Source organism: Lissotriton vulgaris, chromosome 10, assembly GCF_964263255.1.
Source record: "Lissotriton vulgaris chromosome 10, aLisVul1.2, whole genome shotgun sequence".
NCBI classification, from domain to species: Eukaryota; Metazoa; Chordata; class Amphibia; order Caudata; family Salamandridae; genus Lissotriton; species Lissotriton vulgaris.
In genome coordinates, this window is record NC_141698.1 from 927,183,177 (window position 1) to 927,195,915 (window position 12,739).

Below are 12,739 nucleotides of genomic sequence, written 5' to 3' on the forward strand. Positions count from 1 at the left end.
TGCTGCAGGTTTATTATCATACAACCATAGTATGACATTAGTGGGTCATCTTACGGGCGATCCAGGGCAGGCAGTCCCTCGCTGCCCCGCCCGCCTGTAGAGCCAGCCAGCACGGTGGGTATACGCCCGGACAGTGCCGCACCTTGTAGATCCTTATCTTGGACTCCCGCCCCTTTCAGGGCGGAGCGGAATGGCACAACCCCGGTTGGTTCAGGCCCCCCAACCGCCCGAAGGACTAACGGGGCACCATCGTGGTTTCCGGAACCTCCTGCGGCTCACGGTCTTCGGCTCAGGCACCCTTACTGTGCCGGGCAGAGGTACCCTTACTGTACCCGTCTGCCGCAGAGGTACCCTTACTGTACCCGTCTGCCTCCAGATCGCCCTGTAACTCCGTCACAGCTCTGGAGGAGGCTACCGTCGATGCCAGGGCCCCCCACACCAGAGTACTTTAGTGACATCCTGCAGCTGCGAGTGCATCTTGGAAATCTAGTAGGAATATATCCATGCCAACCTTGAACAAGTGCACCCCATCCTTTTCGTAGTAACCCTAGATTTTCTCTTGGATCAATGCATGCCTAATGAATCCTAGGCCCCTTTGTTCCCTGAACTTCTGCATGGACCTATTAACCCTCCTGCGTGAATGTTCAACTGTCGCTGTGGTTCTAGCGCCCCGCCATTCCCTGCGTGGCACGATCTCGGGCCTTAGACAATCACCGTTCCAGTACACCGTGCATAGTACTTATTACCTCTGTCTCGTGACCAGTCACCCCTATTGGGCATTCGTTGAACCCCAGGCGGCTATTTAACCAGCTCCTATCCAGGGAAAATCCAGTTGGGCACCTGGAACATGCCCTCCGGGCATGAAAATACCGCCTAAGGCAATCCACTTTCGAACCTGAATAACCACTAATTAAATCTGACTCAGGCCGCACGCTCACTAGGGCACCTAGCCAGGCCGCACGCTTACCCGTGCACCTAGCCCATGGCCTTTCACTGCGTAAACTCTGCAGTTCGAATTCAGACTGTTTGTTGTTACCTGGTCACGTCTAAAAAAGGGCACTACCTCTTCAACCGGGCTACTGTTGGCTTAGTCCATGCTTCCCCGTTGCATAACAGGAATAGCTACCACATCGCTTCCTTGCCTAGCCACTGATAGCAAACCACCCCTGCCATGTCTGCCCTGGTCTCAACTGCCCCGCGCGACATTCCCATCTTTAAGATGCGCTGGGGGTGGTATTAAGACTACGAATGGCACTTTATTGCTGATCACTAAAACACTGAGGATGAGGGAGACCCCTTACATAATTATTCCCATTCAACTAGCAAGAAACTTTCAGCAGCCCATGGATGGGGGCAGTTATGTGAGATAGTCCTGACATGGATCGTGCATGCGTGAGCCGGATATATACGCGATATTCTGGGCGACAGTCTACACTTGAGGTTACTCCCTTGTCGCCTATGAGCTGATGCCAACAGCTACCTAGAGTACATGGGCACACTTGGGGCAAATGCCATGGTGATTTGTGCAATCGCTACGCGTAACACTGCTCCCATTCTCCCTTACAAGCAGTCAAATCCTTGTTGCCCCCTAGGGCCCCTAACCTGAAAACGCATTCCGGCTCCCAGCACGGAGCCCGCCCTGGCTCATCCTGCTTATGTTACCACCTGACCTACTCAGATTGGTGCCTGCGAATTTGCTCCGTTTGTCCCGCAATTTAGAACCAAGTTAAACTCTAATCCTGGATGTTCGGACTCAGCCCCCACACACTGGCCCAGTGTCCTCATCCAGTGTACCGGCTCCTGTCCTTGGCATGCCAGCCAGCTCGGAAATCTGACCCTTCTGGAGCGAGCCCGTGCGTTTCTGGAAGAAAGAACAAATCCATAAAAAACGTCCCCAAACCGTGCTGACAGGTACGCTTATTGTTCACTCGGACGCCCGGATCAGGGCCCATTCTTTGCGTCCCAGTTTCTGTACCCACAACACATTCCCTACGCACATGGGGTGCATACTATGCCCATATCCACCAGATGTTTAAAAGATAATGGCTTTTCAAATTATTAGGAAGGCATGCATGATTCCCCTTGCTCTGCCCATAGCTTCCCGTGAGAACACCCCAATTATTGCCCTGCAAAACCCAATTGTCCAGACTCTCCAGTAGTTCCTTCAAAATAGAACATACCACTATTTCCCAGGGGCTACCTCATATGTCCCGACCAATGTGTCACTTCCTGAGTGTAACCTGTGCGCGCCAACCAGGGACCGTAATGACACTGAGGAGAACATGGGTCCCCGTCGACCCTGCATGCTGCCCCCAGTGTGCTACGACCCTCATACCTGTTGGTGGCACGTGGCCCCACCCTGTGAGTAGGGTGGTTCTCCGGCGCGGTTCCTGTATTAGCGACAGAGACATTCATTAGAAGCCTGGACCCCCCACCCCTCATCTACCAATCCGGATTCTCCGTAATGAGCAGGGGCCAAGAAAGTATCACAAGCTACCCAGGCCAGCATGTTTGGAGCCAGATGCATCAATGTAGCGTCTGGAAACTAAGTTAATTATTCACCTGCTGAATCTGATAATGATCGATGCACCATGGAGTATGTGATTAGCGTCACCTCCTAACTCGTCCCTGTACTATTCTCCCTACCTGATGGAAGACCTATTCATATAGAAATTCCTATTCTCCTTGGCTATGGAGGTGTCTTGCCGGAGTGTTCTTGTGGTTGGAGAGTCTGCGTGGTTCGGGGGTCTGCTATTTATTGCAGTGTTATTCTTCTACCTGTATTTGGTACTCCATTGTAACAAGCACCCGTGCCTATACTCCTGTAACCCACTGAAGGCAGCCCCTTACAATGTCTTTGCTTCTGGTATTTGCACAAGTACCACCATTGCTTACGCAACATTTGTTCATGTGTTTGGGTGTCTGTCCTTTATGCATTATTGTACCTCTCCTTGTACTCCTACGCTTTTGTAACTTGCACACATGTTACTTTTCTCCCTTCAATGCACTGTTTGCTACATCTTGAATTGTTAGCTCACATTTGCCACTTTGCTTCATGACGCTTAGCGTTTGCTTGTGCACTGTGTTCACTTATCGTGCTCATGTATTAGTTATATTCCTATTGTGAATGTTCTGACACCTCCGGGTAAAGTCTGTACTTATATAAGGCATATTCAGAGCTGGATGGATCGGAACCACCTTAAGCTAAACCCAGGAAAGACTGAGTTAGTACTCCCTAGCAACAGCGCACTCAGTTGGGGGCCCCACTTCTGGCCACCCTCAATGGGCACACCCCCATCCCCCTCCCAGTCAGCTAAAAGCCTCGGCGTCACTCTTAGCGCCGATCTCTCACTGAAAACCCAGGTCGGAACAGTGATCTCCTCCTGCTTCTTTCAGCTAAGAAAGATTAAAAAAATCGCTCATCTGCTGACCCATTCTGCTCTCATCCAGGCAGTACTCGCACTGGTTCTCTCGCGGTTAGATTTCTCCAACTCTACCTACCTGGGCCTTCCCCTCACCATCTCTAAACGCCTGCAGATTGTTCAAAATCAAGCAGCCAGATTAATATTCAAGAGCAATCGCAGGAAGTCAGCCAAACCTTTGTTGGCCTCCCTCCATTGGCTTCCCATCACCCATCGGATCACCTTTAAGACAGGCTGCATAATTTTCAAGGCTCTTCACGGAAAAAGCCCCAGGTTCGTCAACCAACTCATTAACAAACATGAAACTACCCGCGAGCTTCGTTCTGCCCATCTGTCCCTCCTCACGGTGCCGACATTTAAAAAGAAACGGCTCGGCGGATCCAGTTTCGCATACCTCGCCCCAAAAACCTGGAACTCACTACCCTTGTCTATCCGGAGCTGCACCAAGCTGACAGAGTTCAGGCGAGCACTGAAGACCTGGCTATTCAAACAAGCGTACGGTTAGAGCACTACACCATCTGCCCCCTCACTTACCATCTCCCATCTGTTTTCTTCAGCGCCATGAAACCCCTGGGTGACCGCGCGCTTCACAAATTCCGAACCAAAAAAAAAAATAAGTGGGAGGCACTGGCTACCGACAGGCCCAGAATAACTGATCTTCACACTAGCTGTAAGCTGACTCACATGACACCCCGTCATCCCCCGGGAAGCTCACTTTGTGCGAGAATGGGGATTCTTCCCATTCAACCGCGTCCAACAAGACAGCGTGCCTGGGGCTGAGTGCTACGACAGGATCCCATCCCATACATATCACAGCTCCGCTGAACTAAAGGCATGGTTACAACTTCGCTCATGGCTTGACCAATGACCCAACCGCTTAGGCCCCAATACTAAACTTGGGATGAAACACAAACCAACACAGCCCCTTCCTATGGCGAAACCACAGGTAGGACAAGCAGAAACAATTTTAACAACCTTTTACTATGGAACAAATGGGTAGAATATGACTCCGCAGGGAAGGTTTGTGTAGTTAGATAGGTGAACGATTCACCTTACCTGCATCCCTTCAACATGTTCGTGCTTACCTACCTCGCCTGTATTTTGACTCCCCAGTGAATAATTCCATGACCATGCTAGTACCATTTCCTTTGGTTCAATGGGCAGCCACTGAGCTCGGACAGCCAGTGTCTGAACTGTTTGTGCTCACCCCCTACTCAGCAAAGGTGGAACCTATATGCTTGACTCTAGGTGTAAAGCGTAATATACAAGCACTCTTCTACAAGCCTGGCTCGGGGAGACGTTTTCCATGGACATGTCTTTACCCAGCAAATTGTAATTCAGTATGTGACCTCATCGCGGGTGCCTCCCAGGTAACACGTGAATGCGTAGCTCAGATATGAGCACTGTATTATGTAACGTACCACTATTTGCCTGGACGGGGGAGGACCACCCTGTGTTATGACTGGACCAAATTAAACAGCAGCGCCCTCTGTTCTAAGAGGCAGGGTGCACTTTGTGAACCAGGGCCCCCGAACTAACTGTCCTGGCTCAGCCAAGGTGGTCGTCGCAGCATCTGCCGCACGAGAACACGGGCTGGGAAAGTTAGATTAATATGCGGATTACGGGGGCATATTGCATATATATATCCTACCGGCACCTGCCCCCCGTAACTCCTGATCACTTTGGGCCCCAGGGCCCCCTGTACCGTGATGTTGCCCAGGGGAGATGGCTACGAATGCCCAGGTGAAACAGGCAGGCATGAGTACCCGCCCTACGTGGGCAGATCCAACTGCGCCAGGAGGTCACCAGGGGGGGGCAAATGTACGCAGCGGGCATGGGAGGGGTGAATCGGGCACGCTCACCTCCATGACTGCATGCCGCCCAACGAGGGATGTCAGCGCTCATCCCGGCGTATTGGGTGTCTGCCATAACTGCCAAATAGTATCCCTCCTTGTACTACATACGCTCGTGTAAACTGCACACGTCGTTTCCCTTCTATTCTGTTTGCTCTAGTGCCTCCTGTAACGTGACGCTTACTTCCCAGACACCAAGATCGCTGTGAGGGACGCCGTGACACGCTGAAACCAAGATTGCTGTGGGGGACAGACAAGGCCATGTAGGTGCCTAAACAAAAGTCCCCATGAAGCAGCAACACTGCCTGGGCCCCTCCTCCGGACAGTGTAGAAAATCAAAATCCCAATTCTGTCTTCCAGACACTGTGGGACAAACAATTTCGGCTAGTTGGATGGCATCCCTCAATCTAAATCGTATTGTGCCTTTCTTTTATAAAATGATGTCACTTTCAAAACACGGATACATGAGAACAATAACTAGGAAAAGTTATTTCTGCAAACAGGTATTACCTTGCATAAGTATAATGTTGTGGAAGAAATGGATTAGGAAAGCATTTGTTCGTAAACAATGGAAACGGGGAACCGAAATCGCTCCTCGTGGAGTAGGCCTCTGCCCTTGCGGGTCCCTAAGGATGAGAAAATTAATGAATACATGCGCCGCTCAATCCTGAGCCCCTCGGGCCTGCCAACTCACGCACCAGGTATCCCTCTCACAATCCCGACTCTCTGCGTCACGACAAACCTGGAATGAAAAGGGGAGAATTAACACGCCTTGTTTCCCATACTGTGGGGCCTCCCCAGCAAACTCCACATTACGCCTGTGTCTTTGTTACTATTGCGACCGCTGACAACCGCATGATTAGATCCAGCATTGTTTGACCACTGGGCATTGCATTGTTTGACCACTGCAAAGGTTGCACCCCGCCTCCCTAGCCGGTGGGGTGCAGGCAGACTTCTTGATTTACCCTGCCCAGCTGTTCCCTCCTACCTGAAACCTGTAAGGCTTTCTGCTGTAACCGAAGGAGTGCGCAGCGCCCGGGGGTAATACTACAGGCCTAGGGCCAAATGCCCACTGGCCAGTCGGTATGATCATGCCCTTCATGATTGCTACTAGGACATCCTCGCTATGTCACCCAGGGCCGCCGCAATCTAAACTTACCAACCTGGGAAGGCCTGAGCACCTTACATTCTGACGCCCAAACAGCATGGTGTTAGCATACAATTAGCTGGCTTAGAATTTAAAGAGAAAAACACCCATTCACATGACTGCCCGGCAAGGCGCGGCGTTCTGCTGTCTTCGTCATGAGGAACAACGTTTATTGTTTAACAAAGTTTTATCTAGTGAGAACTTGACCCGGTACCGGGTATCAGAGCGTTTTACGTAGCCCCCGTTGCATTATATAACGACTTTGCCACAGTATACTATTAAGCGGGGTTCTCACCCCCAAGTGCCTGGAAAAACACCTCCTCTCTGCACTATGTCAGGCACGCCTTCTGGAAACCAAGATCGGTAACAGAGACTCCTGGGGATGCCGGGGATTGAACCCGGGGCCTCACATACGCGAAGCATGCGCTCTACCCTGAGCTACGGTCGGCGGGGAAGAGCCGGCTTGCTATGTCAAAGGAAGGTGGCGGGGCTCGCGAGAGACGCGCGCCGAGGCTCTGGCCGGTGAAGACGAGGGCAGCACCTCGCATGCTGCTCACCCCGGGCCCCGCGGAGGCGGCAGCCGCGCTCCCCGGGCCCGGCTGCATCCGTTCAGCGTTCGCTGCAGCACCATCCCAAGAAGCCTGCATGGAAACCCAACCCTCTTGTGATGGCTGTCTATGCCACCGGCTCATCGCAAGTGAGCGCTCGGCGCACATAGAACAGGTAACTCCATAAACATGTGTAAACACTCAGACTGTGTTGTGGGGAAGGTAGCAGATCACCCGAGAAGATATATGGATGTAGCATCTACCATAAGACAGTGTACCCGCTAACTTCGAGCGAGCTGTCCATATTGCTGGGTAATTGGCGGAACAGTTAAAAAGTTATTGGGAGCAGACAGTGAGGACACAAACTCGCACCTCCAGTAGCCTAGAGCCTTAACTCTGCAGCTTAGGCCGTTCGGCCGCGCTTCCTTCGAAGACGGTGTACACAGCTGCCTTCGCACGAGCTATCCACATTGGAGACAGTGTGTGTGCGGGGCTCCCGTGCGAGTTCTCATGCCTCCCGGGCACAGGGATCCCTTCGAGCAGCTTGCTCAAGAGTAGATATCCCAGCAGCCAGCAGCAGTCCAAAATACACTGTATAAGTCTCTGAATCAGTCTGACACCATAGTAAGCAGGCAGGTAAGGGCGGAACAGCAGGTATGAAAACAGCACACTCTGCAGGAACTGAACTCCTACTAAGTAAAGCGCGATTAGTCTGCAGAAAAAATATTTCAAGTGGGCGTTTGGTGCTAGAAGTATTCTTCCGATCTCACCCTCGCAGCCAGAAACAGAGAGAGCTCCGAGAATTCACCATTTCTCCCGTGTTCCTCGCACTGCCACCATCTTGGGAGCCACGTCTGAGGTAGACATACGCCTCCATACACAAAATGCACCATACTATCAGCTCCTGTGAATCACCATTGAATCGTCACGTGCGGGCCCGTGCTCTGCATCCTCTACCTCACGATAACATGAGCTGCAGCCGGGGGCCGGCTCGACTGGCGGCCATTTTGTCTCCCACACAGCCTCCGCCTGCCCAGCCGCATGGCGGCATACCGTGCAGGTCGGGCGTGTGGGCAGCCCTCATTCCCGTTATGCTGCCCCCCCTAGCCCGCATTGCAACCGCCCCCCAGTGCCGCAAAATCAGCCCGTTCAAGCCGATATACGTCGGTGGCCACCTCTCGCCCCACCCGTGGTCTCCTACCACAGGGCCCCTGTACAACCTGGATCAATACCAAGGACGGGGCCGGGGGGAGGCGAGAGAGAAGCACACCTACCTTCAATTCCGACGATTCAACAACGGTGGGCAACGCACGCGGTGCAGCACTCGAAGGGGGGCGGACGGGCGCAGCCCGGGGATGGAGGCCGAGCACTGGGCAGAGGCAGGAGGCAGAGGACGCGGGAAGGGCGGATCAGGCCCTATATACCTAGCATGCCCACCCCAGGAAGGCCCTCCCCCGGCTGGGTGGCATGCAGATACTTGGGAGGGGCAAGGGGGCTCCCTGGATTCCCTCCCAACCCCAGCGTGCAAGAAGAAGTCAGGGGGAGGGGGCTGGACTAGTGGCCACTAAGGAGGCTGCCCTGCCAATGTCCCCCTGCGTGGGACGCGGGCAGCGGCAATCACTGCATGGCTTCATATTAAAGCCATGCAGTGATTGACCTGCGCTGTCTCACTACTTGACTAGGCCTACTAGCATTTCTATAGTCGATCTGGACGCTGCTCCCTTGCTTAAACAGTATGACAGCAACGCCTGGATTGGCTGGAGCAGGCACAACCAGCGCTCCTTAAGACACAAGGGAGACCTGCAGCTGTGATCTCCGGCCACTAGTGTTGCGCAGGTAGGGGAGGCCTCAAGTGCGTATGTCGGGTTGGTCATGGAAAGACATCCGTCCAACCTGACATGCTCACTTCAATAAAGTGAAGATCCTGCCAACCCGCTGCCTATAATTAAGCCCCACCCCCACACACTCATGATAGAATAAAGGCACTCATAGCAGAGTGATCTGTGCACCAGACCTAGCGGCTGATATAAAAGCACCACAACCTGGTGGGGGGGGGGTGCGGTGGACTTTTATTTATTTAATAATATTATACATTTTGTAATACGGGGGCTAGAGGGGTTAACAAATAAGGAGGGTCAATTCGCCATCGCAACAATAGGGAAGCTGTCCCTGACTGGATGTGTTTAAAAAACAAATTATAAGTTTCCCAACCTTTATTTTTGCAGAGGCCGCCGCATCCGCCCGTAAGGGTGGGGGAGGCTTGAAGGCCGGCGCCATAACCCTCGTGGTGCCACCAGCGGGGGTAAACTGGTTCTGGGCGCTTCGATGCGCACAGGAACCAGCGGAAGCGGGGTGCGCACCAGCCACCCGACCGGAAGTGACCTGTTGACCTGAGCGCCCCCAAAGGGCGCCCAATGGTCAACCTGGCTTTGTTTGAACCCCCCAATCAGGGGGACTCACCTGAGGCCTGCATGGAGGGCTCAAGAGGATTTAAGCGACGCCGCCCTACCAGCAGAAGCACATCGCATTCGAGGAGCTGGGAGAACGGCGCAACAGCAACAACGACTGAAGGAAGAGAGGCGACGCGGCGAAGGACGAAGCGGAAGACTGCGAGGCCCCGGTGGAAGATCCAGGTCACCATCGCCGAGGACGCCTTACGGAGCGCGGCGTGCCGTGCCAGCTCCCCCGAAGCAACAACAGGTAAAAACCGCGGCAAGCTCAGAGCCCGGGATAAGCACACGCAGTTAGCTGTGCCCCCAGCAGACGGCCTGACGCAGACGCGAGAAACCAAGAAGCCACACACAAGTGCGCAGAGACTCACGACATGTCGGAAGGCCAGCCGGACGAGATGGCAGAGGTACTGATGAAGATCCACGAGTTATCGGCCATCCACGGCGACGACTGGCTTCACCCTCACCTTGGCAAAGAGAAAGAGAACAGACCGGTGGAACAGGCGGATGAAGAACCAGGGCCTTCCGCACCCAAGAAGCTGAAAAACACGCCGATGAAGAGAACATCGAAGAGGAACCCTCCGAGGAAGGTGCGGCAGAAACCTCTTCCGCCGAGACCAGAGGGCAGCGACCAGGGCGAGACGACCGGCAAAAAGAAAAAGGGTGAGCATATTAGCAACATCGTAAAGGAATGTCTAAAATCACTGGCGCCGGGGCTACTGAATGGCACAGGGCAAGGGGTACCAGGGCCTAGGGAGCAGCGCGCGGAGGAAGCGGCAGGTCTCACGTGGCATATGGTCGACCCGGGGTGGGCCCGTCAGACAAGAGTGCAAGAGCAGGTAGGCTTGTCCGCCCAGGGGGAACAAATTTCCCCACTACCCGGTTGGGGTTACGGCCCCGTTTCAGGAAGCCCACCTCCGAGTGGGGTAGTCAACGATCATTACATCAGGCCATCCCCCGGTCCGGCGTCCCTGACTACGAAAGCCACCGGCTTGGCATGTCTCATCCCCCTAGCGGTGAAAGAGAGGATATGGCGCAAGGAATTCATAGACATATTTTCGCTGCTTGAAATACAGCTAGAGGGACTTGATCTAACCACGTGCAACAGGAAGGAGGAGGACAGGAGAGAAAGGCGTGGGGCCAGAAAAGAGCGCAGTTTCGACAATTGGTTAGATGCTTTCAGAATCATGGCATGCATTATAGTGGAGAGGTTCCCCCATTGCGCGGCTGACTTGTGGCTGTACGAGGCCAATATCCACCTAGCACAGAGGCAGTTCCCGGGGGATGCCTGGTTAGAATACGATAAAGGGTTCAGATTAAAAATGCAGAGGCACCCCGAAATGGAGTGGAATGAGGAGGATGTCTCGGGGTTCATCCACAAGATGCTCACAGCCAAAGATGTTAGGGCCTGGGCGGGAAAAGGCGACCAGCCCTTTCGGAGCTCATACCAAAAGGGGAAGAGTGGTTCTTATCAAAGGCGGTCGAACGGGAGATCGTACTCCCCAACCGCAACTAAGGCGATCTGTTGGAGATACGAGGCGGGGGACTGCTCATGGGGCTCGTCTTGTAAGTTTCAACACGCATGCGCTAGCTGCGGGGGCAAGCACGCCACCGTTGCATGCAAAGGTGCCAAACACGAAGCGAAAAGGGAGAAGAGAGAAAAGAGCAAGAAGCGTTAGCCCCAACGCAGGGGAAAGGAGGGGACTGGTGGACATTTGTAGGCACCAGCTGGCCAGATCCCCCATTATTACACAACAGCTGCGCAGATTAACAAACAAATACCCGAACAAAGCAGAGGCCAGGTCACTGGTAGAGGGCTTCGAGCAAGGCTTTGTTATTCCATTCCAGGGCCCGCTCCCCTCGGCGGGGGCGAGCAACCTGAAGTCGGCAAGCCAACACCCCGAAGTTGTTAGCGCCAAGATAGAGAAAGAATTGAAACTGGGTAGAGTTGAGGGCCCTCTCCCAAAGGAATTGCAAGAAGGCATAGTCGTCTCCCCACTAGGCGTGGTCCCCAAGAAAGAACAAGGTCAATTCAGGCTGATACACCACCTATCGTTTCCGGAAGGTTCCTCCGTGAACGACGGTATCGACCCCGAAGCTTGCTCAGTGGGCTATGCGTCAGTCGACGACGCAATCGAGCTGGTGAAGGCGACAGGCAGAGGAGCCCTCATGGCGAAGGCCGATATTGAATCTGCGTTCCGACTATTGCCGGTCCACCCCTCCAGCTTCCACTTACTGGGTTTCCAATGGGGCGAGGACGTGTTTATTGACAAAGCCATGCCCATGGGATGCGCGATATCATGCGCATATTTTGAGCAGTTTGCCACTTTCTTAGAATGGGCGCTGCATGACCGGCACCAGGAAGGTGGAAAACTGCACTACCTAAACGATTTCCTGTTCACAGGCCCGGCAGGTTCCTCAGTGTGCGCAAGTACATTGGCAGCCTTCGAGGATCTAGCTAGGTCCCTAGGGGTCCCCCTCGCAAAAGAGAAAACTACAAGCCCGACCACAAGTCTCAAGTTCCTGGGCATAGAATTGGACTCTATAGCGGGAACGGCCAGGCTGCCTCCAGGCAAAGTAAAAGAATTTCGCAAGGAAGTATCGAAGCTACGGGGTCGGAACAAGGCCACCCTGAGGGAGATCCAACGGGTGATAGGTAGACTCAACTTCGCGGCTCGGGTAATCCCGCCCGCCAGAGTATTTTCAAGGCGCCTAACAGGGCTAACGGCCGGCGTCACCCACAAGCACCACCACATCAGGCTGAGCGCAGGCGTGAAACAGGACCTACAGGTGTGGGACGAGTTCCTACAAGATTTCAACGGGGTGCTGATTTGGAGGGCAGGGTGGGTAACGGCCGAACAGATAGCCCTTTACACAGACGCGGCCGGAAGCCTTGGCTTCGGCGCGGTCCTGGGAAACAGTTGGTGCGCCAGCCAGTGGCCGGACGAGTGGCATGCGCAGGGGCTCACCAGGAACATCACGTTTCTAGAGCTGTGGCACTGACCATTGGAGCGAGAAAATAAAAAAAAACCTGAAACTCACGCTTTGGTCAGATAACATGGGAGTAGTGCAGGCCATTAACAGAGGCGCAGCGAGATGCCCGGACATGCTGAGGCTAATGCGACGGTTAATTAAATTACAGCTGGAAGGGAACCTGGAGCTGAAAGCACGCCACGTGCCAGGGGCAGAGAACTCAGCAGCAGACGCACTGTCACGGTCCTAAATGAAGCGTTTCAGAGAACTGGTGCCCGGGGCAGACAAGGAGATGACCCCCTTTCCATCGTCCCTTTGGGACCTGGGGGAGTAGACTTATATGGCT